We start from the raw sequence: 7,762 nt of genomic DNA on the forward strand, positions 1-7,762 counted from the left end.
ATGAGATCACAACAGCCGATTTTGGCGCCATAGTTGTCCGCCGCCGCCGGTGTCCGTAACCGCTATCGCGTGAAATAAGAAAAAATGAAATGAGAAACAAATTTCTAGCATGGGATGGGATTTTAACCCGCGCCCTGTGCGTGGCAGTCGAGTATTCCACCACAGTGCCACGCTGGTGCTTGTAACTTCTCCGCAAAAGTACTCTATGCAGGCGTCATGTCGGCCAAGGAATCCTGTTAACATGTGTTATATAGCGTGGCAGAAGAGTAAAATAGCAACCTGGCGTCACACAATGCGCATTGCTCAAGGAGTCAGTCGTTGAATGCTTTCAACCCTTTACAATGGGCCCAGCCATAATTCTTCATCGTCATTAGCCACAGCACAAAGTGCACATAATGCCTCACAGATGTGTAGCAGGTACCATGGTTCTTCGAAGAAGGAGGAAAATTGGCATATTGGGTGCTTCGCTACTACAGAAAAATTATGATTTATGGCGTAGTGGGTACCTTGCATGTGTACTTGTATTGGTTTCCCCAAGAGAGTATAGAACGGGCTCTAGAAAGGCCGCCGTTCCAGCTTACCTACGCTGTGACTGTGCTGCATGTTCCGCGCAGGCCTTGTGAATTTTTTTATCAGATCAGCGGTCTCGCACAGAGGGTGCACTCAATGACGTGCTGCTTTTGAGATCGTGCTCACTCCCTTGACACAAAGGATTGAGCTCGCTAAAAAAAGTCATAAGTGACTTTTGAGAAAATAAATACTATGACTTTGAAGGGTATAGTACTGGTCTGTGCTAGTTTGTAGGAATTCGTGGTGCAGTTTCTTCCACTCCTCTGAAGAACGTGGAAAGAATGTATTTTACCCCTGTCCCACTTAATTAAGAAGAGGGCAAGTAACTATATCACAAATACAATGTGTTTTATGATTACCTTAACTTCAAATTTTTGCTTGAAGAAACCGTTACGAACCGTTACGGAACATTTTTTTTTCGTTTCGGAACAGAAACGGAACTTTTTGTGGTGGAACGAAACTGGAATTGAGACGAAAACATTTCATTTCGACACCCTGCTTCTGAGTGTGCGCCGTTGTCGTCACTGTCGTGACAGCACTTTTCAGGCGACGTTGCTGCGCATCCAGACTTCCTTTACGCTGCAGCGGTCCCCGCGTCGACCTTGCGAGTAGGTCGCTTGGGCCGTCGTCCTGCAGTGCACTCGTAGCGGGCAATGCCTTCACTTTTTCTTGTGTATCCGAGCAAAAGTGTTGTCGCCCAGTCCGGGTTCGTTTCTTGGTAGAGCTTGGCCGGTCTCCCTGTAAGTGCAAACAAATGTGCTTCTAGCACATTATGCGCGCCTCATGTAGTATAGCGCAGGCTTAACTGTTAAGAAGTGGGTGCCACATGCTCGGATGTTTGGGGAATCGCCCTTGAGATCGGCATACTTGATACGCGCAAGCCACAGGCTGCGCTGCTTCGAGTTGAGTGCTTTGTACGTGCGCCCTGCCATTTCACAACCTTCGGAAGGCTTGTGTTTGCAGAATCCTTCCTTGAGCTGCTTCCTTGGACTAGAGGGAAACGCAAAGCGCGTCGTGCCGCCCCGGTAGCCCGGCCGCGATTTTTCTCGGGGCGAGTGCGTGAGCGGGGAACGCGGTGTTACAGCCAGGTGAGGCAGGCGCGCGTCGCAGAGATATTTTTGGTTTGGATTAGCGTGATGCTATGAGCGAGACCGACGCTTTTACGACGCTTCAGAGCCATATTCTCTGCGACGCTTGGGCTAAGGTCGCCACGTGGCGGTGTGTTAAGGCATTGACAAAATTGAGCTTCTATTCGAAACGCGCCGAATGGGACGGACGTGTACCGCGTTGCAGGTGCTAATCGCGGAGGCCACAGTAATGACGAATTACTTTACCTTACCGCTCCCAGAGGGCACCACCACTCCGCCGACCGGGAGAGTGGTAGATATAAAAGGGCGCGTTTGTAGCCTCTAGAGTCTGTGACAGTGGCGCAGTGGATAGCGTGCCCAGCATCTGTCATTGGGGACCGAGCCGTTGTGGGTTCGATGCCCGTTGACGGAACCCTTTTTCTTTGCCATCTAATCGTGCAAATTTTTTCGACGTCATTTCCGTGACGGAAATACCTCACTGAGGTCTTGGTGGACCCCGGCATAAAACACGTTCGTGTTAATAAAAATGTTGAAAGATTATATGACTTTCTTGCGCATAAATTTGGTTAATCTACCACGCGTGGCCTCTTCCTTCACGCGGCACACAACAGGTTCACCTCGCCTAGCCTTCGGGTATCTCATGTTCCATCGAAAAGCACCTTCCTTCGTGCAAGCTTGCTGCCGTTCACTATTTTCATTGTAATGAAGCGCAGCAAGCCGAGTCCCGAAGAGCAGTGCCTCACAGTTATTTTTAGCAGATGATCAAAGCAGACATACAATCAAAATAAAGGGGTTAAAGTACAGACAGAACACATTCTAACTTGAAATTAAGGTTGATCGATCAAGTACCAACAGTGTGCACACACAAACAGAATTATGCTTTATGCGCAAAAGCCTGCATCAACGATCGAGCATTGCAATATGAGCTGTGTGTCAAGAATTATGCCTTATCGCATTTACAAGTGCACTGTGAGGCCCGTGTCTATGAGACTTCACTCTCTAGCATCCGAACTCTGGTTAACAGTGGAGATGTGCTCGTGTATAAGCAATTAGAAGCTTTTCATATTGGAAAGAATGAGAAGGTCAGTATAACTGCATGGCAAAGGAGAAATGCATTTAGAAAGACTGCCATGATTAGTTTTCGTTCCACTGTATGCTTTCTATCATGACGATGGAATGTGTGGCCATTCACGCATGGTGCATTCTGCGCACCTGGCTTGATTGTGTATATGTGTGCTTTTGGCTTCTGATAAGCTTCAGCCGCAAGTTATTACATGTGCTGTCATCTTGCCGCCCAGTCCACAGTGCACACTTTTGTTGGTACATGCAAAAAGGTAAAACATTTTATGCTGCATGAATCAAAAACACTAGTGCATCTTTGTTTCAAATATAGTCCAGACCTTGCTGAAATGAAAAACTGTAATGTAAGGGCCAGCTCTAGGCTTCTTAATAGTACTCTCAGAATAAAAAGCAGTAGTGAAACATTTACCTGGCTTTCATTCCTTTATAAGAATACTGGCAGAACTTTGGCGCGAAGTGTAGAAGAAGGCTGTGGAAAACTTCGACGCCATATGTTTGAAGTGACGTTGAAAGCTGGGGCATGTCAGCGAGCACTGGCTTGGCTTTAGCTATGTCGCTGAGTATTCTGAAGGACTTGGAGTCTGTAAACAAACAAGTAATTAATTCTTAACAGGGGTGTAGGCAGAAATATTGTTCAGTGGGAGCACCTCCTTGAGCTGGAGTGGGGGCCGGGCAGGCAGATGTGGCCGAGTGTCATTTTGGGCTCTGTATACCATGGCAAAAAAAAAAAAAAATTCGGGAGGGGGGCACGGGCCGGATGTGCCACACCCCTGATTCTTTATAAATTAGGTTATCTGAACTGACATTTGCAAATATACTGCATAACAAATTCACTATTAAGTGCAGGAAAAAAAGTAGTACGAAAGAGCGCAGTCTACCAACCGTTGTCTTTGTCCTCGCAACAATATAACAGCCGATAGTCTACTTTCTTTCCTATTGTGTCCTTTGTTTCTGCATGCTATGGTAATTGTGGTCACTAGCATGCAAAGAAAGTACTTATGTGATGACACTGACATGTAAGAAATTATGCATTTTGGTATGTCATGAGTCTCCAGTTAGGTGCAAAGTGAAAAGCAAGCTCATCAGTCTTAACCTTGCAACTAAGGCTTCGTTGTCGGCGAAACATGCTTCCTGAGTTTGGAAACTATCAGAGCAAGTCATGTAGGTTTTTGCAGCTTCATGCTGAAAATGAGTGCATGAAAAGTCGTCCCTTTCATGAACGTTGCTGGCTTCTGCAGAAGTGATCTGCAATAGTTTTACTGTTCTGTTTATTCAAATAGAAAAAATAACATAAAACGCTCATATGCTTCCTGGATGTATACATGACGGTTGGCACGGCACACTTACAAGATGTTACAGTATTCAAAACAGAAGATACACCCCATTAAGACTATAAGACTTACCTCCATCCAGCCATTCTTTTGGTTCAACGTCTCCATGAAGGCAAGCGGCAAAGAGGTTATTTTCGTGAACAGGAATGTTCCGTATGTGATTGAGCATGGAAAGCCACTTCGGCACAGTGAGATTCTTGTGGCCTGCACTTGAAGCAGCCGACCAGTACAGGTGGTTTTCAATCGATTTGACCCATGGGCCGAGATCCCCACAACCAGACTGCTTCGCAGCAGCAAGGAGTTTTTTCGAGACACCTGAAATATGTTTCAGAAAATGCTGGTCACATATTTTCCATATTTTATTTGCATCGAAGATATGTTCAAAGCTCAGTTAAAGGTACCCTTTACCAAGTGACAAGCATAATATTCATGCGTGATACCACGCCTCTCTTTTTTGAAGAAACACTTGATTTTTGTGTGCCTGTCGGTCACGACGGTGGCAATGCTGATGTCCCGGCTTTCAAGAAAAGCTATGGCCCGTTTCAAACCCTCCAGCTCCATACGGCAGCTGCCTCCAACTTCATTTGACTGGAAACCAAATTGTGCGTGCCAAAGAACTTCCAAAGAACTTGAATGTAACGGCTGTATGTACCAGTTATGACAAGATTTGTTTCTGACACTCAAAAACAACTTGCTTCCACAAGAGTGTTATCACCTTGGTGTACCTCTGAATGTCTCCAACAAATACCATCTTGTTTAGCACATTACATGCGATGTAGCTGTTGCCACAGGCAACAGCTACATAGCATGTACAGTTAGTTTACTGGGCTCAGTGTTTGACATATAAAGCTGAATATTTGTACTTAATATATGCACTTAGCTTCTTTATGCAATGGAATCAATGACATGTTTTGCATAATTACTTCTAATATGTTGACTAATGCTCTCACCGCTTTTACCTTAGTTGCTTATCATTTGCTTTACATTTCTCTACATGTGCATAAGATTTCTGTCTGTTATTTTCCAAGACACCAAAATAGCAGCATTTCAACGAACTTGCACAAGTTCAAAATGAGTTATCTTTTTTGTCTCCACGTTCAGCAGTGTGTATGTGCTGAACTTGGCACTGTACCCTGGGGACTCTGCTCGTCCATCCCCTGCCAGAGTAAGCGACCTTCCACGGGCTTCCTGGAGCAAACGTTGCTGCTGAGCTCTCCAAACCTATAAGCACTGAACATTGTGTATTTATCTTTTAAGAAAATAGCTCGACAGTTGTTGTGCAGTCTACTTAAATAGCTTCTCTGAAGGGCGAAAAAAGTTCTCTCACTGACCACTTGGACACCGATGGAGGCCAGCATTCTCAGACAGGAAGTCGGTTTGTTGCCTGAAAACAACACTGTGGCACACAGCTCTAAGTTCAACACGGGTTGTTGCCGATATATATGCTGGTTCTGCCAAATGAAATGGTGCCCAGCAAAGCATTCTGTGTGAACGTGCACAACTGTTCCATTGCATTCGACGTCCACTTGCTTGCAAGGGGCCAGGCATGTGTGGGAGACTGTCAGAAGCTTTGTTAAGTGTTCCTCTTGTACGAAAAATACTCGATTGCCTTGGTGCTGGTCAGTGCCAGCTGCTTCTACACAGGCACCTGTGTTCTTGCAGAAACCACAGAACAACGCAAAAAGCTTGGAGAAAAAGCCAACTAAGCTAAATATTTTTGTGCGACTTTTGACATTCCAGGATAGTCTAAATGTTAATGTCTAAATGTTAACTACGAGTAATACACATAATCATTCCAGAATAGTAGTGTGAAAATATTAACGTACTCATCAATGCTGGTCATCAAGAGGGCTGTAGTCATCATCGCTGTCTTGTATAGGTGCAGGTTCGCCAACCATTTCATTGTCAACACAAGTACACTGAACTGGCGATGCCATTTTCACTTGTGTGGCCACATCTTTTGTAATGCGATCAACTTGTACACCTGAAAGAAGTTTTGCATACATGTAGAGAGAGGGACTCTTTATTAGAAAAACAGATTTTTGCCGGCGTCTGTATACCCTGGCATGCTACTCTGTGTAGGGAGGGGGAATGGGATTGACAGACTAAAGAAGAGAGGGAAGGAAATAATAGTAAAATAAAGGAATATAGCAAAATGAAATGTAATAACTTGGTAAGATAAACTCAAGTGATGAAATCCAAAAAAGGCAGAAGTTCAGGGGAAGTGGAAGCTTGAAGCGATGAAAAATTCGTGAAGACGGTGTTGCTGCTTCGGGGTGTCACTGTTTCGATACAGGGTGTCGCTGTTTCGACAAGCAGCCTTGAAGACAAGTCCACATGTTGAAACGTCAGTTTCAGTACACCCCGTGTTCACTAATTTTTCATCTCTTAAGGTGATGAAATGGAAGTTCAGGTAATCAGACATGCAAAATATTGGCATGATTTCAAACATGCAAATTACAACAGAGCAATGGAACGTGTTCTGTGTGCCCATATAACGTGCATGTAAGCGTTGCACACTTACACATACATTTGCCCACTATAAAACGTTGAGAGCTATGCAACAAGTAAAATTGCATGCAGGACATACCAGCAGAAGTGCAACATGGCCGAGCTTGTACGGAGCGTGCTGTGACACTTGTTGTTTTCAAGCTAGCTTGCACGGATTTGTTGCTTGTCTGCACCAGTACTTCAGTAGCCTTGTCGGCGAACTTTATACCAGTGGATTGCATGGTGCTTTCCGGAGGGTCGAGTCCAGCAGGGGACAGCGCATGTTCAACGACGTCTGGTTCAGTGGAGGAGGACACATCCTCAGCAGTGTTGCTTGTGGTATCACTTCCATGCTGTGTGCTCTTCTGGCCGGCTCCGAGCGCTTCATTTAAGACCTGGAATAACCACATACAAAATGTCAACTCAGTGCTGTGCACATCGCTTGGTTATAGCTTCAGTAAACAAAGCGTTTTAATTTAACCACGAACACAACAGGCATAAGCTTTATAATTCTGCTGTTCATTCACCTCCCAAGTTGCCTAACAAACGGTGCATTAAACTACTTCAACGCAATAACAAGAAAGCTAAATTTACGTGTAAAAATTACGATCATTATAAGAGAACCTATTGCGAGAAGCTCAGAATCATTTTGACCATTTCGGTTGCTCTACCTTGCAGCAAATAAATGCACGGCACTCTGGTGTTCGCTTTCCGCCACGTTAGAATTCGGCCGCTATGATTGGGGTGAAGCCCGCGACCTCGTCATAGTCGCTGGTATACCACGGCGGGCATTAATTGCATACTCAACAACGCAGCACCTGCCAAAGAAAGACACGACTGGTCGTGCGCCGCACCTTCGCTGGCATTGTAATATATGCAGAGGCGACGGCATTTCCCCTTCTCTATAGTGTTATAAGGTGACGGCGACCGAAAGCCCTTGCTAGTGTGAGATGCACGTGCGCGAAGCACGATAGCCAAACGCATAAGCGCGAATGAGCTGCACATGTATTCGACGCACACGAGCAGACGTCGCCAATCAGAAGTCTGCGCTTTCTATAACTTACCTCAATTCTTTTGGCGAAAGCCTCTCTCGGCGGCGGCGACGCAGATCTGTGAGAAAACACCGAAGGAACCGCACCAAGCATCAGCCTGGCACGCTTCACGGGAATTCCGAGTGACCTCATTGTCGAGGGACTCCGGCAA

At 45.5% G+C, this 7,762-nt stretch overlaps 1 long non-coding RNA gene across 1 annotated transcript; it reads right to left on the reverse strand.

Moving 5' to 3' along the window:
- Nucleotides 1-2,184: 2,184 nt before the first annotated feature.
- Nucleotides 2,185-6,236, reverse strand: LOC119390456 (uncharacterized). Its single transcript, XR_007415818.1, has 3 exons — nucleotides 5,126-6,236; nucleotides 4,142-4,384; nucleotides 2,185-3,319 (listed from the first exon to the last, which is right to left on the reverse strand). It is a non-coding gene; the product is annotated as an uncharacterized LOC119390456 (long non-coding RNA).
- Nucleotides 6,237-7,762: the final 1,526 nt, after the last annotated feature.

The sequence above is a fragment of the Rhipicephalus sanguineus genome, chromosome 4, assembly GCF_013339695.2.
Source record: "Rhipicephalus sanguineus isolate Rsan-2018 chromosome 4, BIME_Rsan_1.4, whole genome shotgun sequence".
NCBI lineage: Eukaryota > Metazoa > Arthropoda > Arachnida > Ixodida > Ixodidae > Rhipicephalus > Rhipicephalus sanguineus.